Consider the following 26,883-nt stretch of genomic DNA (forward strand, 5'->3'; position numbering starts at 1 on the left):
CACAGTTGGAGCTTGGGGATTCTGATGGAAGAATAGAATGAAAAAGTTTATGGCCTCTAAGGACATAGGCACTCCACAGTCTTTGTCTTCATGTGGATACCTAACAACTAGAATTGGAATTTCCCAAAACATATTGTCTGTTGATGGGATATCTGTTACTTTAAAATTCATTTATTTACTTACTCACTTTACATCCAAAAATCGGTGCTCCGTCTTCATGGGATGGCAACACTCATTTTCGATGGCACCTGTAAAAAGACAAAGCTACACATTTGCTACCTATGTCCTGGGGGCTCAGGTTCTGTCAACTTTCACTCTCTGATTGGTAGTTCAGTCTTTGGCAGATCACAAGAATCACTGTGAGTTGACTCTATTGTTCTTCCTATGGAGTCCCTCATATCATCTGGGCCTCAATTCTTCACCTGTTTTTCTTTGTTTTTTTTTTTTAAGATTTCCCAAGCTCCAGCTAGTGTTTGGTCATGAATCTTTACACTTGTTTCTCTCAGCTGTTGGGTGGAGTCACTCAAAGGACAGTTATGCTAGGAATCTGTCTACAATCACGATAGAGTATCTTTAATAGTGTCAGGGATCGGTGCTTGACCACGAGGTAGTTCTCAATCTATGCTAACCATTGGTTGGACGTTCCTTCCATGTCTGTTGTATCTATATTTGTCTCAGAAGATCTTGTAGGCTGTGTTCATTTTGGTTTGAACGTTTTGTGGGTGTGTTTTCTTCCGTGTCACATCATTGGGAGTCATGCCTGGCTACAGAAATGGCAAATTAAGGTTCTGTATCTCTATTGCTAGACTCACCCCAATAGACACCCTGGGGATTCGCCTTTTACCATTCTCTGGCAATTTCTAGAGATGTGCACCCCACACTTGTGATTTCCATTCCCTTTTCCCTGCAATCACTATACCTAATTCTTCCAAACTCACTATACTTAATTCCTCCAACATACTCCCTTCTCTACCTCCCCTTCTATTCAGTTTCCTCCCTCCCTCCATCCGCCTCAATATCTATTCTGCTGAATGCATTTTAAAGTCAATATTTAGGAAAAAACACTAAGCAAGTATAGGAAGTATTCCATAAGTACTTGTGGTGGAAGTTTAGGCAAGACATGAACATATTTAATTTTATAGAGGCCAAAATTACAACATATATTGTTAGAAGAGACACTGTCTACATTATATTCAACATGAAGGAAAACCATTTATATATTCTTTTAAGTTATACAAGAGAATCTATTAAAAGTGTTACACACATCACACAACTTTATTACTTTGAAAACTCTCTTTATTGCAAATATTTACACAATGAAAAGTACAAAGGTTTAAACTCATGTGAGTATACTTTGTTGTAAAGTTAAAGTTTATATATACGGGTTGATGACAACAGCCATCTCAGATTCACAGGGGATAAATACATCAGGGAGTTCTCTATTACCTTACCTGTATTCTTTCCTTTATTCCTGATGAAGACTCAACTCATCGGCAGCCCCTGCTGTGAGAGATAGATCATAAAATGCCTAACGGTCTACAACCCAGAGTACATCGATAGAAAAGATAAAAGACAACATCTCCAAATAGTATATGCAATCGAAACTTTCTTGTAGTTTTAAAAAAAAAATTCAAAGAACAAACCACATCCGAGGTTATAACCACATATTGGAAACGGTAGCTGTAGGAAGCATTCAGGGGATTTTAAACATCTGCACCTAAGATCGAAACTGCCTCCGTCAACATGAAGGTTTATTCCTTTGGCAAGAAAGTCAGTCTTTCTCTTGACAGTCGTGCAGTCTGTCCTTCACTAGAGTGACGGCCATGCTATATGAATGTGTACAGATAAACACATACCGGTTTTCACATCTTCAAATAATTTCAAGAAGAACCTGAAAGAGAATATATAATGTTCCAGAGAAAAAAATACAGGAATTTAAATTAGCCAGCATTAATATGTTGTTAAAATTTTCTGCCTACAATATTTTAATAATTTTGACTCTTCCTGCTATAAATGAAAAGATGGTTATGTAATGTCTACCAACCCCCAAAACCTGTAATATTGTGAAAACTGTCTTATTTCTGCATAACTTGGGTCTTTGGTCACCAACCTTCTCATTGCCTATCTAAATTCTGTTCCTCAAATAGATCAGAAGACTATGTGAGGGTGTCACTCTCATGTAGAAGACCAAGGAACTTTCTGTACTTGCATGTATTTGCTCTTGGGAACATGTAAATGAAACTTTCAGTTTCAAGAACTAAAACATGGCCGTCGAATGGGACACACATGGAAAATAATCTTCCTGCCATCAGTGAACATTAGCACACTGGTAACAGCACAGACAATAAAATAATGTAATAATCCTGGAATAGTAATAATAATAATAATAATAATAATAATAATAATAATAATAATAATAGAATAATCCCCTCAAGGGATCACAGACTAAGTAAAGTAAATATTGAGACATGTTTTTCAAGGGTTATTTTACCCATGAAAGCTATTTTCACTAGGACAGACTCCTCATACATGAAAATCACTCAACCTTTCATGACTTCACAGAGAGATTTGAGAACAAGGGTGGTCTTTTCTTAGGACAGGAGAAAGATTTGCCAACTTTCCAAAAAGAAAAGCAAACCAGACAGTCTGTGTGAGGATGGTTAGCTTGTGCATGACTAACACACACACACACACACATACACACACACACACACACACACACACACACATAAACACACATATCCACACACACACAGACACACACACATACACACAGACACACCAAGAGAGACACAGACAGACAAACAGACAGATACACACACACAGATACACACACATACACACACATAAACACACATACACACACATACACACAGAGAGACATACACACATACAAACACTCACACGCATAAAAATACACACAGAGAGACACAACACAGGAACACACATACACACACATAAACACACATACACACACATACACAGAGATAGACACACACAGATGCAAACACACACAAACACTCACACACATAAAAATACACACACAGACACACAGACAGACACTTAGATACACAGACAGACACACAGATACACAGACACACACACAGACAAATAGACACACACACACACACACACACACACACACACACACACACAGACATCTCTGATGTATGCTTCTTAGAGTGTCCAGGTGCAAAAGGATGAAGTGGCCTCTGGAACTAGTCGGTCAACAGAATCTTGGTCTGCCTGCAAGTGAGTTGGGGGTTGCTCCAAGGTATTCAGTGTCACAGCTCTGTTAGAAGGTATTCAGGGACGCGCTGTGTGCATATATTTTACTCAGGTTGAACAAGGGCTACACAAACCTTGAAGAGCGGGAAGGGGTTTTCGGGTGGATTTACATCGAAGGAGGCTTAAGGTACCAGAAGGGCTCATTTGCTTGAGCTTTTATAATCTTTTTATAATCTCTGTCCCAGCATCGGTCTGTTATTCAGGGATCTCCATTTGACCTCCTCAGAAACCGACTCCACTGAATGTGCCCCATCCCAAAACCTGAGGTTCCACTTGCTTGATTTCAAAAGATTGAAGGTTCGGACTCTGCGTTCTCTATCAGATTAAATACTCGGGAGGTTGTTCTCTAGACGCCATGAACTAACAAGTGCATCCATTGAGTTTCTGCATTAACCTATATGTCCCCCAGTTCTGGCCGGTTCTCTCTGCACAGCTCTATCCCTCCTTCTTCCCCACCAACCTTCAGCTCCTGTCTCAGTCGTCCGCACTTCAATCACAGAATCTGTTACAGTTTTCCTTTCAGAGAGGTTGATGCTTTCCCTCTCACCGGCCTTCTCCTTTCCTTTGTCCTCTCTCCATTTGTGGATTGTAGATAGAATATGATTTGCCTCACACCTGATACCATCCATAGGTAAACACGCGCCATGTTTGTGTCTCTAGGTCTCAGCTCGCTCTCGGGCTGTTTTTTTTTTTTTTTTTTTTTTTCTAGTTTCAACTATTTTCCATGAAGCTTCATGATAGCATGACCCCATCCCCATGAGGATATGCCCCACTCCCATGATGTCATGCCCCACCTACACGATGTCATGAGCCACACCCATGATGTCACGCCACCATCCCCGTGATGTCATGCCTGTGCCCCTTGCAAGAATGGTTGTATATATTCACCAGGTAACATTCTGAATGCTGCACTGTCACCACACTCCTCCAGGCTCCCACCATTTACAGTCCCTCTTTCTATCCTCTCCCCACCTTCTCTGAGCGAGTGGAGTGCCCTAATGAGTGCACCCTCTCCCCTGGCACATCAAGTCTTTGCAGGGTTAGATTCATCATCTCCCACCAGGTCCTGAAAACGAAGCTCGAGTAGGAGAACAGGATCCAAAGACAGGCGACGGGTTTAGTGAACCCTCGTGAAGACCACTGTGCTCCTCTGCCTCTTTCAGTCCTTTCCTCAGCTCTTTGGTTAGACTCTCTGAGCTCTATCCGATCTTTGGCCGTGCACCTCTGCTTCTGTGTCAGTCGGCTGCTCGGTGGAGCCTTGCAGAGAAAAATAATGCTATTCTCCCGTCTGCAAACATGTCAGTGTTTGAGGTTTGCCCGTAGGATAAGTCTCACATCCGGCTACTTATCCTTTGTCCATTCCCTCATTTCTCTTCCATCTCTGTACCTGTGTCTTTTATAGAGAGGGCAATTTCTGTGTCAAAATTTTGGGGGTGGCTTTGTGTCCTTATCCTTCCACTTTTGGTCCTCTGTGGCTATGGAAAGTGACCATTTCAGTATTTGTATCCCCACTGCTCCGAGTCTCAACTAAAGTCACCCTCATACACGCTAGGGTAGCCTCACCAATCCCAGATTGCAGGCAAATCTTAGAGATAGCACCCACCCTGGACAGTCACTGATTTCTCTTTATTCTCTTGGCCCTCTGTCCCTCTTGCTCGTCTCTCTCAAGAAATGATTCTCAAACCCCATTTCCCGTCCCATCCCCTCAGCCACCCATTCCTTTCCTTCCATCTGCCACCTCTCATTATTTTATTCCTCCTTCTGAGTGAAATTCAATAATTTTTCTTGGGTCTTTCTTCTTGTTTAGCCTCTTTGGTTCCTTAGATCTTAGTGTTTGAATTCTGTACTTTATGGCTAATACCCTCTTTTAAGTGAGTATGTACATGTTATTTTGGGACTCAGTTACCTCATTCAGAACAATACTTTCTCATTCCATCTACTCCACTGCATCTTCACAATGTCCTTATTTTTCATAACTGTGTAGTATTCCATAGTGTAAATGAACCACATTTTCTGTAGCCATTCTTTGGTTGAGGGGCTTCTGGGTTATTTCTATTTTCTGCTCATTATGAAGAAAGCAGTTAGAACATTATGGAGCACATGTCCTTGCGGTATGGCAGAGGTTTTTTCAGATATAAGGCCAGGAGTAGTATAGCTGGGTCTTTAGGAAGAATATTCCCCATTTTCTCAGAATACACTGGATAGATATGCAAAGTCATTATTCGAATTTGATCTTCCCCCAGCAAATGTTATTTGTATCCTGATATTTATCTGCTTCCTCAAAGGAGGTTGCCCCTGACTAGTCCTCTTTCATGGATTAAGGAGATCGCATATGAACCTTCTGTCCCTTTTAACTGTTCTTTAAATGTTAAAGCCTATGACAGTGAGCCAGAGGGGAAAGTTGATACTGGAGTACTGAGGGTGTGGTTAGGTAGAGAGTCAGAAGAGGGTAAGAGAGGTATAGTTTATTACTATATAATAATTTAATATACTAACATAATATATTAGTATCAATTATATTTTATTATGATATAAATATATAATAATATAATGTATTAATAAAATATGACTATATTATTTATTTTAATAATAATATTCTTTAACATGTTAATATAGTATATTATTAATTATATTATTATAATGATTGTACATATCACTTTAATATATTAATTTATTATAATAATATTTTATATATGTGTATATATATATGTATTTATATACAATATAAATATATATGTGTTTATATATATACTGCATGGTATGCAACATCCACAAAGTTAACTCCAGGTGGAGCTCGCACGTTAATGTGAAATGCTGAGGGCAGAATATTTTTTTTTCAGTTCAGTTTGCTTATATAGTGGATCACTTTGATGGGTTTTCATAGATTGATCCACTCCTGCAGCCTCAGGAGGTAGCCTACATGATGGCACTGAATGGCGGTTTTGATATGCCCTTGGATTTTATTTTCGAGCATTTTACCTAGTATTTTTTCCACCAATGTTGGTAAGGGAAATTCTTCTGAAATTCTTTCTTTGTTGTGTCGTTTGTGATTTATGTGTCAGGGCGACACTGGTGTCATGGAATCATTTTGGCGTTTTCCTCCTGTTTCTGTTTTTTTTGGTGTAGGTTGAGAATTCTTTGAAAACCTGGTAGGAGTCTGCACTCAAACAATCTGGCCCTTGGGCTCTTTCAGTAGGGAAACTTAATTACTGTTTGTGTCTCATTAGGTGTTGTAGAGCTATTTACAGAGTTTATCTTACCTAAATTTACCTGTGGTCAGTGCAATCAGTCTACACAATCATCCACTTTAAAGTGAGAACTAATGATTATGTGACTTTCATCATTGTACATTGATACGGCTCCCTGTTCATTTCTGAATTTGTTATTTGGATGCTCTCTCCTCCTATTACATTATCTGTCTGAGGATTTGTCTGTCGGATTGATGTTCCCAAGGAACCAGCTCTTGTTTTTTTGTTTTTTGTTTTTTGTTTTTTTTTTGTTTTTTTGATCTTTGTATTCTCTTTGTTTCTGATGGATCACCCTGAGTCTGATCATTTCTTGCTGTCTCCTCCTTTAATATGTATTTGTTTCTTTTTATTTTAGAGATCTAGGGTGTGCTGGGAAGTTGCTAGTGTGGGGTCTCTCCGGTTTCTTTATAAAAGCACCCTGTGCTGCATATGCAGGTAAGTTTGGAGAAGTTGTGCCTTCATTTTCATTAAATTCTAGGAGCACTTTTTGTTTTTCATCTCTTCCGTGAACTGGTGGATCTTAAGTTGCCAGCTATTGAATTTCAATGAGTTTATACACTTTTTCTTATTGTTGAAGTCCAGTTTTAATCCATGGTGATCTGAGAAGATCCAATGGTTAGTGCAGTATTTCTGTATCCATTGTGGCTTCTTTAGAGTGGGAGAACATGTTCATTTTAGGATAAGGTTCCATGAGGTACTGAAAAGAGAGTGTGTACTTTTGTGTTTGTGTGAACTATTCTGTAGATATCAGTGAGGTCAATTTTATTGAACCCCGTGTTTGTTAAATCATTTATTTATTTATTTTTTTAATTTCTGTCTCAATGGCCTGCCTTTGGTGAGATGGGACATTGATGTCACCCACTATTAATGTGTGAGGTTCGATGTGATATTTACGCTTTAGCAATATTTCTCTCACCAATATTTCTGCTTTTTGTCTTTGGCCTATATACATCCAGAATTGAGATGTCATTTTGGTGGATTTTTCCTCTGATGCATATGAAGTATCCTTCCCCGTCTCTTTTGATTACTTTTGGTAGAAAGTCTGATTTGCTGGATGTTAGAATGGCTACACCATCTTGTTTCTTGTGTCCATTAGGTTGGAAATCTTTTCCAACCCCTTGGTCTGAGGTTGTGTCTATCTTGGTTGCTGGATTGTGTTTCTTGAGTGCAACAGAAGGATAGATCCTGATTTTAAATCCGTTGTGTTAGCCTGTGTCCTTTTACTGTTGAGTAGAGGACATTAATGCTTAAAGGTATTAATGAGATGTTGCGGGAGCAGGGTTTTTTTTTTTTTTTTTTTTTTTTTTTTTTTTTTTTGCTTGCATGTTTTTTTGGTTTTTGTGTTTTCGATTAGGATGTTTCAGTATGTATGTGAGTATTACATCTGTTCAGTAGGGTGCATGATTTTTTTTTGTTTGTATTTTTTTGTGTTTTTGGGGAGCTATTGGAGTATGCATGTGAATGTGAGATCCTTTCTGTAGGTTATGCTGTGTAATTATTAATTTCTAGGGGGAGGCAGAGATGTTTCAATTTCTGAAAATCCATCAATATAATTCACTATATAATGAAACTGAAAGAGAAAAATCACATGATAATCTCATTAGATATTTAAAAAGCTTGCAAAAATATTCCAACCCACCTTCATTTTAAAAGGGTGAGAGCAATCAGGGATACGAGTCCTATGCAGAAACATAATAGAGGCAATGGACAGCAGGCCGGTACCCAGCATCAACCTAAATGGAAAGAAATGTAAAGCAATTCCATTAAAGTCAAGGACAATGTAAGGCTGCACACTCTCCCTAATTAGTATAGTATTTGAAATTATATCTAGGGTAAAAGCATAGTTCAAATTTGGTTCTGAAATGGAGTATTGCCAAGGCCTGTGAAGGAGGAATGGCACAGAGCTTTAGAAATCCTGGGGTATGGCCCACTCTTCAGCACAGTCTCGTTGGACCTTGGTGAGTCATGAACCCCACGAGGATTTCAGGCAGAGTGGTGCTCAGTTATTGCACTCATCCTCTCTTAATCTAAGAAGTGCATGAAAATCCTCATGGAGCTTTCTACCACTCAGAGGGCAGTGCCATTGGCATTTGCAATAAGAGTGATACAGGTCTTTTAGCAATTGCCTCTGGGGTAGATCATTGCTTCTATCATTGCCCGAGGAAATGTAGAATGATTAGCGAGGACCACAACCCATTAAAAGCTTTTGGAAAAATAAAATTGTTTGTGAAGCTGGCTAAGATCTTTTCCCTACTGACTCTGATATAAAAAACAATGTATGGAACAATTTGTAGTTCGGAAAGGCTGGGATCTTTTAAGGTCAGGGATCAAGAACTATGGCGGCACAGGCTAATGGTGTGACTGTCACAAATGCTGGACTGTTGATGACTGCTTTCTGAACCAGTTTTACCCTCAGCTTCCTGATAGGATTTAATAAGGTTTGCCAATCACAGATGTGCATTCTGATCATTTAAAGCAGATATAACATTTTTATACAGATGTTTAGATTTCTGTTTCTAAAAGATTCTTACAAGTATCCTTTTAAGGATAAATAATACAATACTTTACCATTTCTCTGTGAATTCAAATTGCTTACTTATGAAGTTACGTTGACCTTGGGAGCAATTTGTTTTCTTTAGGTGTACTATATAATGTTTGTTCTAATACAGTACTGGGTATCACTTTTTTCATCACTAAGCAAGAGAAGAAAACTAGAATATGATCACATTTGTAATACAATATTCAATAAATTAAAGGTCTATAGGGAAAATACTGCCCGTTGCGAAACAGAGAAAACCTAGAAAATTGAACTGTATGTCACAGGAATAATCCTGGGAGTATAAATATTATCTAGAAGAATCACCTCCACTCCATCTTCCTAAATCTTTTCTACCCGTGACATGCCCCTGACTAACTTTCACCATTCAGAGCATGTAACCACTAATGAAGAAAAGAGAAGTATCTAACTTTATAGAGAGATGGAGTACGTAAATGTTTCCACTGTGACACAAGAGACTCTCCTGGAAAAGGCACTCTTGAAACTGGTCAATGTAAGGAAAGCTGTTCAGCATGTAGGCCATGGGCGTTCTAAGAGACATTATCATTAGGCCCTCTCTGAAAAATCTCTTGTAACCTAGAGAGCCCTAGCTACTTTTGTGAGGTCACAAGTGTTGTCCTGATAGCATCTGCCTCTCAGATATTTCTTCAGTACCCCTAGAGCTTACTAATTGGCCTTTAATTCAGAATAAACAGACATTTTTGAAGGGAGAACAAAGAGGATGAAGAAATCAGAGATGTTCAAAGAAAGCTTCCCTTCTGTTTTGGTATCAAAAAGGAAGAATTACCTGGTCCATTTGAGAGCTCAGTGAGTCCGGGGTAGGTGTTTAGTGGGTTCCCTGAAGAGACAGCCTTCAACTCAGCTTTCCACATATGGGAAAGAGGACATGGGTGCCTCTCAAAATCATCTGGACTTACCTGTTCTTATGGTTCCTGGAAGTCAGAGAGTTTATATCATTCATTTCTTTATTCCAAAAGCCAAGGGATGGAAAGGGCACAGTTGTTTTCCTGAGAGTGCATGGCCTTTATTCTTTTTGACAAGAAGAAAAGGGACTTAAAGAACACAGGAAGGACAAGTTTTATAACCCTAGCTCTGTGTAAACTCCTCCATGCTTTAGATTCCTATAGTGCAGTTTGTGCCTGACCCTGATATCTGGGATAGAGAAGAGCTTCTATTTTAAACATCATCATCTCAGTCCTTCAACTATTATTTCTATGACTGTCATTACCTGATAGTGACTCATTAGATTTCTGAGTCAATAGCTGTAACTAGCTGGTAGTTTTCTTTTCTTTTATTTCTTATATCTTTTATTTTTTACAAATTTTATTTCTTTTTTTAAAATGTATATTTATATATTTATATTTAAAATACTGTTTCCTTTTAGAATTTCCTCCCGTACGATCCCTAACAGGTCCCTCTCCACTTCTTCTATAAACCATCCCATTACTGTCCCTTCACATTCCCTTTAAATGCAAGTCAAACCAAGGGAGGACCAAGGGCTTAACCTTCCTTTGGTGCCCAACAAGGCCATCCTCTACTACAAATGCAGTTGGAGCCTTAGGTCTTTCCATTTTCCACCTTTGAATATTGGTCTCGTACCAGAAAGATCTGGTTCATTGGCATTTTTGTTCTTAAGGGTTGAAAGCCTTTTCACCTCTTATTATCCTTTCTCAGAATCTACCAACTGGAACTCCATTTCCAGTTTACTGGTTTGCCATTGACATTCACATTTGTATTTGACATGCTCTAGCTTTGTATCTCAGGAAATATCTATATCTGTTTCCTGGCAGAATGCATTTCTTAGCTTCATCAATGTTATCCAGTTTTGGTGGTTGAATATATATATATATATATATATATATATATATATATATATATATATATATATATACTTTAGGTGCTTCCTACACCTATTAGGTTAGGTGGAATGATTACATGGATTCTGCACAACTAGGTCAAGAATGTAGAGTTTGCAAATGAGTATATCAAAGAGACTCCCTCCTGTACTTATGAAGGTATTGAGTTGAGGTTTCACTATTCCTCAAGTCTTTCTTCCCCCTGCCCATGCTCCTGTTTCTTATATATGACATTAAGGAAGAATCATGGCAACACATCTAAAACCTTCAAGTCTGGCCATGGGAACACAGGAAGTAGATAGTGTAGTACAGATATCAAATGTGAATAGAGAAAAGAATTGTATACTCCATGTGGTCCTTTGCTTTATTGATGTTGGTAATTTTTGAATAACATAAGGATTTGGGAATTTATAATTGAAGTAGGTACACCATATTTACACTGTTATTCTCAGTCTATAGATGGGCCCACTTTGTTTCCAAAATCATAGCAGAGAATGGAATTTGAAAACAGAATTTTTGAGTACATATTCAGGAATATTTATAATGTCCCCTATGAAGGAATGTACAATAGGAAAGTGAAATACAATATTCATTCAACGAAAGGTGTGTAGGTAAAGTACTGGCCTTTATAAAATTAAGAAAACCTAGAAAATTGAACTGTATGTCACAGGAATTGACCTGGGAATAAAAATATTATCCAGAAGAATCTCCTCCACTCCAAGTTCCTAAATAATTTCTATCCATGCCATGCCCCTGACTCATTTTCTCCATTCAGAAGTCACTAGCTTTAGAGAGATGGAGAACGAAAGTTTCCACTGTGTCACAGGAGACATACCTAAATTGGCACCCTCAAAACTGGTTAATGTAAGGAAAGCTGTTTAGAGTCAGGCCATGGCAGTTCTCAGTGACAATATCATTAGGCTCTCCCTGAAAAATCTCTTGTATCCTTGAGAGCACTAGCTTCTTCTGTGATGTAATAAGTGTTGTCCTGACTGCAAATGCCTCTCAGATATTACTTCAGTACCTATAGGTTTTACTAATTGGCCTCAAATTCAGGGGAAACAGTCATTAGGGAGGGAGAACAAAGACGATGAAGAAATCAGAGATGGGGAGAACGAAGCTGGTCTTCTGTCTTGGTATAAAAGAAGGAAGAAATACATCATCCCTGAGAAATCTCACTGAAGCCTTGGTAGGAGTGGAATATGTAAGTTGAAGAGATAGAATTGATCTGATCCTTCCACACATGGGATCAGGAGCTGGGAGCCTCTCAGAAGAATCTGGACTTCCCTGCTTCTAATGGTTCCTGGAAGTCAGAGAGTTTATATCATTAATTTCTTTCTCCCAAAAGCCAGGTGTTTGGAAGGACACTGTTCTTTTCCTTAGAGCTCATGGATTTTTGTTCTTATTGCCCAGAAGAAAATGGTCCTAAGGAAGAAGTGAAAAATAAGTATACTTTCCTCAGCTCAGAGTAAACTCCTCAATTATTTGGATACTTATAGAGCAGTAAGTGTCTGATACTGGTATTTGGGAGAGAGAAGTGCTCCAAATTTGATCTTCATCATCTCAATCTTTCCACTAGTATTATTCTGACTATAAATCCCTGACAGGAACCCTTTGGATTACTGACTCAATAGGTCTGATTAGCTGCTAATTATCTTTTGTTTTTTTTTCCTTTTTTTTTAGCAAATTTTATACCTTTTTTTTTTTTGGTTCTTTTTTTCGGAGCTGGGGACCGAACCCAGGGCCATGCGCTTCCTAGGTAAGCGCTCTACCACTGATCTAAATCCCCAGCCCCGTATATACCTTTTTTAATTGGATATTTCTATATTTACATTTCAAATGTTATTTCCTTTCCCAGTTTCCTGTCCTTAATATTCCTAGCTGGTCCCCTTATCCTTATCTATAACCTTTACTGTGCTTTGACATTCCCTTTAACTAGGGAGAACCAAGGGCTTCTCCTTCCATTGATTATCAACATCGCCATACTATGCCACATATGCAGTTGGAGCCACAGGTCTGTACATAAACAGTCATGGAATATTGGTTTAATAGCAGAAAGTCCTGGTTAATTGAACTTGTTGTTCTTATGGTGGTTGAAAGCCCATTCAGCTCTTGTAATCCTTTCTCAACATCTACAAACAAGGGGTCTGTATTCAGTTCTCTGGTTTGCCACTAGCAATCACTTCTGTATTTGACATGCTCTAGCTGTGTCTCTCATGAAAGATCTAAAACCATTTATTGGCAGAATGCAATTTTATCTTCATCAATCTTATCTAGTTTTTGTGCCTGATATATATATATATATATATATATATATATATATATATATACATATATATATATATGTATATGTATATATACACACACATATATATATATATATATACATACATACATATATATATGAATACATACATACATATATATATATAAGTGAATACATACACACACATATATACATATATATACATATATATACATATATATACATATATACATTTATATACATACATATACATACATATACATACATATATATATATATATATATATATATATATATATATATATATATATATATACAATTTTGGTGGATCCTACAACTAGGAATTTTGGTTTAATATTTGGATGGATTCTGCATAACAAGGTGAAGACTATAGGATCCACAAGTGACAATTGCAAATAGACTCCCTCCTGTTTTTTATAACCTATTGAATTTGAGGTTTCATTGGACCACAAGCCATTCCTATCACTGCCCATCACTCAGAAACTGATGTGTGGCCTGAAGAAAGAATCATGGTAAAACATCCAAAACCCTCAAGCCTATCCCTGGGAACACAAGAAGGTAGATATTAGAGGACTGATATTTAATAGAACTTCAGAACCACATTCTATACTCCATGTTGTCCTTTGCTTTACTGATGTCTTGTAATTAATGGATAAAATATGGATTTGGGAGTTGATCATTAGAAGTAGGTACACAATATTTCCACTCTTATATTCACTCTATAGCTGAGCCACGTTTGATACCAAATTCATTGCAAAAAATGGAATTTGAAAAATGAAATTTTGAATACACATGCAGGAACATATATAATGTCCCCTGTAAATGAATTTACAATCAGAAAATATAAAACAATATTCACTCAATTAAAGTTCTGTAGGGAAAATACTGGCACCAGCGAAACAGGGAAAACCTAGGGAATTGAACTTTATGTCACAGGATTTGACCGGAGAATAAAATTAATCTCGAGAAGAATATCTTTCCTTCTGTGTTCCTAGATCTTTTCTACCCATGACAAGCCCCTGACTAACTTTCTTCATTCAGAGCATGTAATCACTAATAAAGCAGAGAGAAGGCTCTAGCTGTACAGAGATGTAGCATGTAAATGTTTCTACTGTGTCACAGGAGACACTACTGGAAAGTGCACAACCAAATCTGGTCAATGCAAGGAAGCTCTTGAGCAGGTAGGCTATGGCAGTTCCATCATCATTAGGCCCTCCTTGAAAATTCAATTGTGTCCTGGAGAGCCGTAGCTTCTTCTGTGATATCACAAGTTTTGTTTTGACAGCAACTACCTCCTTCCATATGTCTATGGTTTAGTAATTGGCATCTAATTCAGAGTACAGAGCGATTTGGGAGAGAGAACAAATAGGAAGAAGGGATCAGAGATGGGGATGAGGAAGCTGGCCTCTTGTCTTGGTATAAAAGTAAAGAAGAAATAAGTGGTTTTTGGAAAACACCCTGAGCAGATGGCTTTAGTTCTTTTGTTCTTCTATGGGTTAACCGAGCTCTTGGAGAAGTTGGTGAACATCCTAAAGACCTTTTGGCAGATGGTAAAGTTTCTAGATACCCCTTTTTGTATTTCAATGATCCTAGGGATTGTATGACTAAAGGTAATTGTTTTCTAGGACGAGTGCTAGAGCAAGATAGATTTTTAGGTGCTTTAAAAGACATGGAATTTTTCTGATATACTTGGACTAATGGCACAAGGTCTAAATGATTTTTTTTCGATGTGGACTTTCCCTCAGACCTTTGGTAATATAAAAAAAAAGGTTTTATATGTTTGAAGTCTAATTTGCACAATGACAAACCACTTTGAGCATGGAGAACACTTTCTGGAGCCCTAGAGAGGGGTGAAGAAATTCTCTTAAACCCTAGGGTAGACGGTGAACATGCCTTTTTTGTAGAAGGAGGAGTTACTTGAGCATCTTGGGACAATATGGAATGTCCAGCAAGTCCTTTCAAGGAATGACATCTTTGCAAAATTCCTTAATATTTTTTGGAAATTCCATGGCCCTTTGGACAGATGGAGAAGGTTAGGACTCACCTGAGGAGAAGATGTAGCTTTTGCTGTCTCTTTGGCTGCAGAAGATGGCACAAGATCCCTTTTGGCAGAAGGGGGATGTTTGAAACTATCTTCTTTAGAGGAAATTTCTCAAGACTACATCAGAAGGATCAAATCTTAACCTTTTTTTTATAGAAACTGGATGCCTGTGGTCCCCTTTGGTAGAGGGAGAATGTCGCCTCTTTATCCCCAGAGTGGACATGTTAAATAAATCTACTTAGGTATATGGGGATAGTTCTAAAACATGCTGTTCAGATGCAGTAGATCCTAAGACATCCTTCTCAGATGAGGAAGGTCTTAATGTACCGTGTATACGTGTAGAATCCTTACTGTGATATCAGAATGGAGGGTATGTATTAGAGCTACCTCTGAAAATGTGACCTCTCCCTGAGCATCATAGACATATTCTAGATATTGTTTTGTAACTGTGGACGTTCCAAGAGAATTTTTCTTCTGCTGGAGAAGTGGAAACCGACTTTCCTATAGAAGTGTCAGGTTCCCTAGCCTGCTTGAGAGGCAAAACAGGCTCTAAAGCCCCTTCAGAAGATGAGGTAAAATCCAGAGCTTTTGAGGTATTTGGCAGATGTTCTGGGTCTGCTTGTGGGTATAAAGAAGGAATGGCAATCTTTTTTGAATATTTGGAAGAGTGTGTAGCATCTTCTGTAGTTGGGGAAGATGGCTGATTTTGAGGAGATAAGGAAGTTCCTATAGCCTACTGTGGAATTTGTGGAGGTCGTATTCATTCTTTTACACTAATGGAATACAAGGAATCCCTTTCCTCAGTTGTTGAGGATGCTACAGACTCTGGTGTTCGCATTTCATGGTTCACATATGGTTGGGTCCATAACCTTCTCTACAGATGGAATCTGTCCTAGAATATCTTTTGTATATGTGTCACATCCACAAGACATTTCTAAAGATGTGGCTATGGGTAGACCTCCTTTTGTAGAAGTTTCTTGTCCCACAGTCTCTTTTTGAGATAGAGTAATACTCAGAGAATACTGCTCAGTTTTGGGAAGTTCTAGCATCTCTGATGTATATGTGGAAAATTTTGGAGCCTCTGATTTCAGTAAAGAACGACTTAAAGTCCCCTGAGGAGGTAGGGGATATTTTATCTTCTCTGCACATTGTATAAATATGGAGTCTGCATGGCTCATTGACAGTGTGTTTTGATAAACTTGGCTTTTGTGGGCCTAATGGGATGTCAGGAGGGTCCCTTCAGTGGTAGAGGATATTTGAATAATTCTCTATTATATAGGGACATTTGAAGTACTGGGGGATATGGTGAGGCTGCTAGAACATATTTTTTATGTGCAGAAGGCACAGGAGTTCCATCGGTGGATTCAGAAATTTCTACCACATCTTGCGTGGGTGTGGAACTCTCAAGAGCCCCTTCTGAAACTGTCAATGGTCCTTGATCTAATGGTGTACATGCAGAAAATTTTGTCTCTTCTTGGGCTGGTATGTGTGTTATGAGGTTCACTTGGGTATTTGTAACTGTATTTTGTACGCCTTGGATCATAAGTGATGATTTAAGCGCATTTTTAATAGTGGAGGACTTTGAATGTCCTCTTGGCTTAATAGGGTAGTTCTGCAATCCGCTTTGTCAGCAGAATCAGGTTTCAAACTCATTTTACCCGAAGCAGATTTCATAAGCACGTTGGTGGAGATAGGGCACATCTTTGACTGTCTTTGTGAATGGACAGAGCTCTCTGCCCTGCTTTGGCAGCTGGCAAAGGTATTAAAGTCTCTTCTGGAGAAGGGGCAGGACTTATTCCACTTGTGGAATATGAGAAATCACTGAGATTACCTTTAAGAGAAGAAGATTTCCAGCCCCCCTTTTTTTTTCTGATTGGGCCTGTTGTACCTCCCCTTAACCAGAGGCGTCTTCTCCAACAAAATTTGGAGGAGAACTGGAAAGACTGAGGACCTGTAAGATAGGGAGTGAACATTTGAAATCCTTTGGAAAGTCTGTGGGACAAGAGCTGAACACCCAGAAGAGTGTGCAATACTGAGACCTCAGCGAGGAGACCCTGCTACTTCTTCCCACATGTGCTCAGATCCCTAGCCCAAGAGGAAACTGCATAGTGCCACTGGACACATGAATATAGGAGCAGTCAATCTGCAGGAGCCCTGCAGTCCAAACTGCAGCTGAATCTGAACTTGTCCAAACAGTATTCTACACCCAAATGTCATGAGGGGTGGGGAAGTATTACACTGTCAGAGGGGCAGAAACCCATGAGAACTCTGCTCAAATTCCTGACTCAAGAAAAAAACACCTAGCTCCATCTGGGCCTCCTGTGCATAGGAACCTAGGAGCAGTAGGGTCAAGACACTTCTGGTTGCAGCCCTTATGGAAAGCTGAAAGTCAGCCCAACAAGTGAGTTCAGGCCTAAGAGAAGAGGTGATTCCAACTTTTCTGCTTGAAGCGAGCTCACTGGTTGACTCAGGACATGCAAAGGCAGAACTCCTCTGGGATCAGGCATTTCCAGTTTCTAGCTGGCTCCTGAACCTTGCTGATTCCAGCACAAAGCTCCCTTCTCCTAGAAACTGTTGGAGAGAGAGCTGATCACCCAGGAGTGTGGGCAATACTGAGCATACAATGCACACAGACTACCACTTCTGCCCACAATTGCCCACATCTCTGGCCCAAGACAAAATTGCATAGTGACTCTGGAATAGAGGAGGAGTAATCTACTGAAGCACCATGTTCCAGACTGTGCCTGGATCGGAACTGACCTTGTCAAACAGCTCCCTGTACCCAAATCATGATGGTGGGGTAACTAGAGCCTCAGAGAAGCAGACACTCCTGGGAAATCAGAGGAGACTACTCTCTGCCCAGATTACTGACTCAAAAGGAAAACACCTTGTACCATCTGTGCCCCCTCCCCCCACAGAGGGACCTAGGAGAAGTATGGGAAGTTCCTTCTGGTTCCCGCCCACAGGGACAGCTGAAAGTAAGTGGACAGGAGCAACTACGTGCCTGAGAGCAGAATACTCTGTTCCCTTAACTGGGTAAAAGAAAACAGGAAAACAGGTCTACAGCAGCCCTGACACACGAGCCTACAGGACGGTCAAGCCACTGTCAGAAAGAGCAAGACAAGCTAATTCCAGAGACCACCTGATGGCCACAAGAAAGCACAGGAACACAAACAACAGAAACCAAGACTACTTGGGCTCAACAGAACCCAATTCTCCCATCAAAACAAACACTGGATATCTAAACACACCAGAAAAGGAAGATCTAAATTTAATTTCACATTTATCATGACGATGGAGGATGTTAAGAATAATAAATCCCTTAAGAAAATGCAGGACAATAGAAAAAACTGAAGTAAACAAATATAATGCAAGAAAGAGGGAACACAAAACTACCTTAAAGAACTACTTGAAAAACAGCATAACAGGAGAAGGAAATAAACAAAACCACCCAGGAGTTAAAAATGGAAATAGAAACAATAAAGTAAGCACAAGGAAGATAACCCTGGAAATGGAAAACCTAGGACAGAGACCAGGAGTCATAGAAGTGAGAATCACCAACAGGATAAAAGACATAGAAGACATAATCTAAGGAGCAGAAGAATCACACAACTGTCAAACATAATGTAAAACAGAAAAGACCTAGCTCAAAACATAAAGGATATCCAGGACACAATGAGAAGATCAAACCTAGTCTTAACAGGTATAGAAGAAAGTGAAGACTGTCAACATCAAGGGACAGTAATATCTTCAACAAAATTATAGAGTAAAACTTCCCTAATCTAAAGAAAGAGATGCCCATAAACATACACAAAGCCTACAGAACTCCAAATAGATTGGACCAGAAAAGGATATCCTCCCATCACATAATAGTCAAAACACCAAATGCACAAAACAAATAAAAATGTTAAAAACTGTAAGGAAAAATGTCAAGTAATATATAAAGACAAAGCTATCATAATTAAATCAGAATTCTTTCCAGATACTATGAAAGTCAGAAGATCATAGACAGATGTCATACAGACACTAAGAGAATAAAAACACCATCCCAGGGTACTGTATCCATCAAAACTCTCAATTAACAAAGACGGAGAATCCAAGATATCCCATGACAAAACGAAATTTACACAATACCTTTCTACATATCTAGTCTTACAAAGGACACTAACTGGCAAGACCGAACACAAGGATTAAAGTAAAACCATAGATAAAGCAAGAAATTAATCTTTTCACAACAACAAATAGAGAAGAGAAGCACACAAACATAAACTAACCTCCAATTATGAAAATAACAGAATGTGACCATCACTATTCCTTAATATCTCCAACATCAATAGACTCATTCCTCACTAAAAATACACAGATTGACACACAATATGTAATGAGGACCCAGCATTTTGCACTACAGGAAACACACTTCAGAGACAAAGACAGACACTACCTCAGAGTAAAAGGCTGGAAAACAATTTTCCAAGCAAATGGTCTGAAGAATATATAAAATCGACTTTCAACCAAAAGTCATCAAAAAGCATAAGGAAGGACACTTCATATTCGTCAAGGGAAAAATCCACCAAGATGAACTCAAAATCATAAATGTCTATGCTCCAATTACAAGGGCTCCTACATACACATAAGAAACCTTACTAAAGATCAAAGCACATATTGCACCGCAAAAAAAATAATAGTATAAGATTACAACACCCCATTCTCATCACTGGACAGATCACAGAATCAGAAATTAAACAGAGATATAGACAGACTAGCAGAAGGTATAAACCAAATGGACTTAACAGATATTTACAGAACATTCTATCCTAAAACAGAAAGATAAACCTTCTTCTCACAGCCTCCTGGCACTTTCTCCAACATTAATCATATAATCAGTCAAAAAGCAGGCCTCAAAGCATACAGAAAGATAGAAATAATCCAACGCATCCTATCATACCACCATGGGCTAAGGCTGTTCTTCAATACAAATTAGGAAAGAACGCCCACATATACATGGAAGTTGAACAATTTTTTTACTCAATGATAACTTGGTCAAGGAAGAAATAAAGGAAGAAATTAAAGACTTCTTAGAATTCACTGAAAATGAAGGTACAACACACCCAAACTCTTGGAACACAATGAAAGCTGTGCTAAGAGGAAAACTCATAGCTCTGAGTGCCTGCAGAAAGAAACAGGAGAGAGCATACATCAGCAGCTTGACAGCACACCTAAAAGCTCTAGAACAAAAAGAAGCAAATACATGCAGGAGTAGTAGAAGGCAGAAAATAATCAAATTCAGGGCTGTAATCAACCAAGTAGAAAAAAAGGGACCATACAAAGAATCAACAGAACCAATACCTGATTCTCTGAAAAAATCAACAGGATATATTAACCCAAAGCTAGACTAAGCAGAGGATACAGAGAGTGTGTCCAAATTAACAAAATCAAATATTAAAAAGGGAGACAGAACAGCAGAATCAGAGGAAATTAAAAAAAATTGCTGTACTACAAAAGTCTAGGTTCAAAAAACTTGAAAATCTGGAAAAAAAAAGACAATTTTCCAGACAAATACAAGATACCAAACCTAAATCAGGAAAAGATAAACCATTTAAACAACCCATAACTCCCAAAGGAATACAAGCAATCATCAAAACTCTCCCACCCAAAAAGAGTCCAGGATTAGATGGGTTTAGTGCAGAAATCCATCCAAAATTCATTGAAAAATTCATAACTATACTGTCCAAACTATTCCATAAAATTGAAACAGATGGAGTACTACCAAATTGCTTTCATGAAGTCACAATTACTCTTATAACTAAAACAAAGAAAGACTCAACAAAGAAAGATAACTCAGACCAATTTCTCTTATCAATATCAACACAAAAATACTCAATGAAATTCTTGCAAACCTATTCATACAACACATTAAACAATCATCTACTATGTTTAAGTAGGATTCATCCCAGGCTTGCAGGGATACTTTAATATACAGAAAACAAACACCATAATTCACTATATAAACTCCAAGATAAAAACCACATGATCCTTTCATTAGATGCTGAGAAAGATTTTGACAAAATTCAACATCACTTCATGAAAAAAGTCCTGGAAAGCACAGGAATTTAAGGCCCACACCTAAACATATACAGCAAATCCGTAACTAACATTAAACTAAGTGGAGAGAAACTTAAAGCAATCACACTGAAATCAGGGACTGAACAAGGGTGCCCACTCTCTCACAACTTATTCAATATAGTTCTAGACATCTTAGTCAGAGCAAGCAGACACTGAAGGAGGTCAAAGGGATATAGATTGGAAAAGAAGAAGTTAAAATAGCACTGTTTGTAGTTGATATGATTGTATACTTAGTGACCTCAAACATTCCACAAGAGAATTACTAAGCCTGATAAACATTTCAGCAAAGTGGCTGAGTATAAAAATAACTCTGCACAAAGCTAAACAAGCAGAGAAAGAAAGTAGGGATATGACACCGTTCACAATAGCCCCAAATAATATAAAATGTCTTGGGGTGACATTATCCAAGTAAGTAAAAAATATGAGCATATGAGCAGAACCTCAAGTCTCTGAAGAAAGTGAAGGAGATTTCAGAAGATGGAAAGATCTCCCATGTTCATGGACTGGCAGGATTAATACAGTAAAAATGGCCATTATATTAAACGCAACCTACATATTCATTCCAATCCCCATCAAAATTCCAATCCAATTCGTCAAAGATTTAGACAGAACATTCATTAATTCATCTGTAATAAAAAAAAACACAGAATAGCTAAAACTGTCCTCAACAATAAAAGGACTTCCATGGGAATCACTATCCCTAAACTCAAGCAGTATTACAGGGCAACAGTGATAAAAAAAAAAAACAAAAAAAAACAAAACTGTATGGCGTTGTGACAGAGGCAGGCAAATAAACCAGTCGAATAGAATTGAAGACCCAGAAATGAACCCCTACAACCATGGTCACTTAATTTTTGAGAAAGAAGTCAAAACCATCCAATGGAAAAAAAGACAGCATTTTCAGCATGTGGTGCTGGTTCAACTGTGGGTCAGTATGTAAAAGATTGCAGATCAATCCATTCTTACTGCCCTGTAGAAAGCATAAGTACAACTGGATCAAGGACCTCCACTTCAAACCAGATACACTCCAACAAATAGAAGACAAAGTGTGGAAACATGTCAAACACATGGGCACTGGAGAAAATTTTCTGAACAAAACACCAAAGGCTCATGTTCTAAGATGAAGAATCAACAAATGTGATCTTAAAAAAACTGAAAAACTTCTGTAAGGTCCAGGACACTGTTGTTAGGATAAAATGGAAACCAATAGATTGGAAAAAGATCTTTACCAATCCTACAACTGATAGACAGCTTATATCCAAAATATACAAAGAACACATGAAGTGAGACTACAGGGAGACAAATAACCATTTGAAAAATGGGGTTCAAAGCAAAACAGAGAATTCACAGCTGAAGAATATCAATTGGCAGAGAAATACCTAAAGAAATATTCAACAACTATAGTATAAGGGAAATGCAAATCAAAACAACCCTGATATTCCACCTCACACCAGTGAGAATGTCTAAGATCAAAAACTCAGGTGAGAGCAAATGCTGGAGAGGATGTGGAGAAAGAGGAACACTCCTCCATTGTTGGTGGGATTGCAGACTGATATAACCATTCTGGAAATCAGTGTAGAGGTTCCTCAGAAAATTGGACATTGAGTTATCTGAAGACACAGCTACACCTATCTTGCGCATATACCCAAAAGATGCCCCAATATATAACAAAGACATGAGCACCACTATGTTCATAGTAGCCTTATTTATAATAGCCAGAAGCTGAAAGAACCCAGATGATCTTCCACAGAGGAATGAATACAGGAAATATGGCACATCTAACCAATGGAATGTCATTAAGAGATACATTGAAATGCTAGCACTCTATACAACAGGGTTTTAGAGTCCCTTAGTGAGAGAATGGTCTTTTACAGCAAGGTCTTCATTATCAGACTTTGATTTAACCCATCTACCAATGAAGTGAAATTATCCCAGACATAAAATAGTGCCTCTCCAGAAACAGCTTTTATCCACAAATACGCATCTACTTCTATTTCATAATTGTCATGTTTATATGGGTTTAGGATACAAAATGTTCTGATTTATTAATGATATTTAAGTATTATTTGGGGTAATTTTGAAATTTTCAAAGGAACAAACCTATTTTATGATTGTATTCCATACTACTTGTAATTTGATCTTGAAGAATTTCATGAAAACTGAAGTATCGAAAATGTATATCTTCCCATTGAAAATTTGTAACATCAATCATGTGAAACTCCCGCTGAACCTCAGTGTATTGATTTCTCTGAAAGCATTTATAGACTCTCCTACTGCATTATTGCAACTCTACAGAAGCTTCACTCCCATAGTGGCAGTTCCAGATCAGATGTAAACAAACAATTTTCTTTGCCTTGGAAAAGATTTAAAATATTTTCATTAACTTTTTATATGAAACTAGTAAGGATTTTGAGAAAAGGGGGCAGACAGGCCCCAGAAAGTATGTTTTTAAAATTCTTTTCTTAAAATTAGACTTTTTCATGCAATATATTTGAATTATGATTACTCTACCCTCTATTCCCCCCTTCTATTCCTCTCCTATCATCTGTATCTACATCCTTCTGACTCTCAAAACAAACCATCATCTAAGGGATAAAAATAAAATGAAAGTTAATGAATTGGAGTAGAACAAAACAAGCATATAGAAAAGAGCCAAAACAAGGGTCAAGAATCAGATACAGACACGGAGACCCAGACTTCCATTCACACACTCTGGAATTCCATGGAAACATAAAACCAGGAAAAATATATACACAAAACATACAGAGAAAAAATTAATAGATAAATAAACATAAAACAAAATGAAAAAGACATTCTGAAGAAAAAGTCCTGACCCATTATGAGACAAGGATCCTCCAAAGATGATGTTCAGTTCCCTTAGTGCTTTATACGCAGTCTACCCTTAAAATTAGTTTGTGTACCCAGTGATATTCCCTTGGAGAAAACTAAGTTTTCATTTTCACATGATTATCCAATGGAGATAACTTCCAAATTAGAGATAAGGTCATATGCAGGCCTTGGGTTCTTTCAAGGGCGTATTAATAGGTAAGGAGATCTGTGAGGTGCTGTCCACTGAGCATGATACAATTGTGGCCCTCCAGAACTCAAAATACTTACATCTATCTGAACAGACCCTATATAATATTGACACTGCCTATTCAAAAGAACTAAGTGAAGTGCTGGAGAAGAGAGAATGATGTAGCCATGGGTGTCTTACTTCATGAAAAAAGATTTTAAGAGACTAAAATTTACTATGAGTTGGTGTCTCAAAGTAACACCAGAAATTACATTGTTAACGTCTCACTAACACAACTGCCTAAACAACAGCTGAGGAAGAGAGGGAATGGGGAAGAATGGAAGTTTAGTTCTCTTTCTGTTTAAATTCCTTCTTCCTCTTCTTCTTCTTCTTCTTCTTCTTCTTCTTCTTCTTCTTCTTCTTCTTCTTCTTCTTCTTCTTCTTCTTCTTCTTCTTCTTCTTCTCCTCCTCCTTCTTCTTCATCTTCATCTCCTTTTCCTCCGTCTCCTCCTCCTTGTCTTCCTCCTGTTCCTCCTTCTTCTTCTTCCTCTTCTGCTTCTTCCTGCTCTTCTTCCTCCTCCTCAATCTCTTCTTCTTCCTGTTCTCCTTCCTCCTCCTCCTCCTCCTCCTCCTCCTCCTCCTCCTCCTCCTCCTCCTCCTCCTCCTCCTCCTCCTCCTCCTCCTCCTCCTCCTTCTTCTTCTTCTTCTTCTTCTTCTTCTTCTTCTTCTTCTTCTTCTTCTTCTTCTTCTTCTCCTTCTCCTCTCCCTCTGGTTTGATGTGTAGGTCCTTGATTCACTTTGACTTAGGCTTTGTACATGGTCATAAATGAGATAATTTGCATTCTTCTTCATGCTGATTTCCAGTTGAACCAGAAATATTTTTGGAAAATGCTATGTTTCTGCCTTTGAATGGTTTTTATCTACTTTTCCAAATATCAAATGATAGGTGTGTGGGTTCATTTCTGTGTCTTCACTTCTATTCCACTGGTCTATCCATCTGTGTCTTTACCAATACCATGCAGTATTTATCACTATTGCTCTGTAATACTGCTTGAGTTCAAGGGTGATGATTCCCCAAGAAGTTCTTTTCTTGTGGAGGATAGTTTAAGCTCTTCTAGTTTTTTCTTATTCTAAATAAATTTGGAAATTTCTCTTTTTATCTCTATTAAAGAAGTGAGTAGGAATTTTGATGGAGATTGCATTGAATGTGTAAAATTAAATTGATTGGCAAAATGGTCATCTTTACTATATTAATCCTGTCTATCCATGAGCATGTAAGCTCTTTCTATCTTCTGAGATAGTATTCAATTTCTTTCTTCAGATACTTGATCTTTTGTCATACAGATCATTCACTTGCTTGAATAAACTTAAACCAAGATATTTTATATTATTTGGGACTATTGTGAAGTGTGTGATTTCAATATTTTCTTTCTCAGCCTGTTTATCCATTGAGGAGAGGAAGGCTACTGGTATGTTTGAGTTAATTTTATACCCTGACACTTTGATGAAGTTATTTATCAGGTTAAGAAGTTCTCTGGTGGTACTTTTGGGTCACTTAAGTATATACTATCATATCATCTGCAAATGGTGATATTTTGATATCTTCCCTTCCAATTTGTGTCAGTTTGACCCCCTTGTGGTCTGGTTTCTCTGACTATAACATGGAGTCCTGTTTTGAATGAGTAGGGAGAGAGTGGGCAGCCTTGTCTAGTCCCTGATTTTAGTGGGATTGCTTCAAGTTTCTTTCCATTTAGTTTGATGTTAGCTACAGGTTTCCTGTATATTTCTTACACTATATTTTGATATGAGCCTTCAGTTCGTGATTTTGCCAGGACTTTTATTCACATGGGTTGTTGAATTTTGTCAAATGCTTTCTCACCATCTAATGAAATGACCTTGCGCTCCTTATCTTTGAGTTTGTTTACATGATGGATTACATTTATGAATTTTCCTATATTAAACCATCCTTCCATCCCTTGGTTCAAGTCTACTTGATCATGATGGATGATTTTTTTTGATGTGTTGTAATATTCGGATTGCAAGAATTTTATTGAGAATTTTTTCATCAATATCCCTAAGGGAAATTGGTCTGAAGTCCTCTTTCTGTGCTGAGTCTTTGTGTGGGCTAGGTATAAGAGTAATTGTGGATTCATATAAGGAATGTGGTTGTGCTCCATCTGTTTCAATTTTGTGGAAGAGTTTGGACAGTATTAGTATGAGGTTATCTTCCATTCTCATTTCCCTGCTTTCCCTATACCTAATTCCTGCAAAGGCCACTCCCTTCCCAATCTCCCCTCTCATTCAGTTTCCTCTCTCCTGCCATTCTCCTCAATATCAATTCTGCTAACTGCATTTTAAAGTCAATATTTAGGAAAAAACACTGAGAAAGTATAGGAAGTATCCCATAAGCAATTGTGGTTGATGTTTTGTCAAGATATGAACATATTTAATTTAATAGTTGTCAAAA

The 26,883-nt window shown here is 38.0% G+C and overlaps 1 long non-coding RNA gene across 1 annotated transcript in view; it reads left to right on the top strand.

The window, feature by feature from the left end:
• The first annotated feature begins 11,139 nt into the window (after nucleotides 1–11,139).
• LOC134484769 (uncharacterized) overlaps nucleotides 11,140–26,883 on the top strand; it is a 40,192-nt gene continuing 24,448 nt past the window's right edge. The window contains exon 1 of the long non-coding RNA XR_010062537.1: nucleotides 11,140–12,153. This is a non-coding gene — a long non-coding RNA (uncharacterized LOC134484769). The remainder of the gene's footprint in view (nucleotides 12,154–26,883) is intronic.

This window comes from Rattus norvegicus (genome assembly GCF_036323735.1).
Source record: "Rattus norvegicus strain BN/NHsdMcwi chromosome Y unlocalized genomic scaffold, GRCr8 chrY_unlocalized_5, whole genome shotgun sequence".
Classification (NCBI taxonomy): Eukaryota; Metazoa; Chordata; class Mammalia; order Rodentia; family Muridae; genus Rattus; species Rattus norvegicus.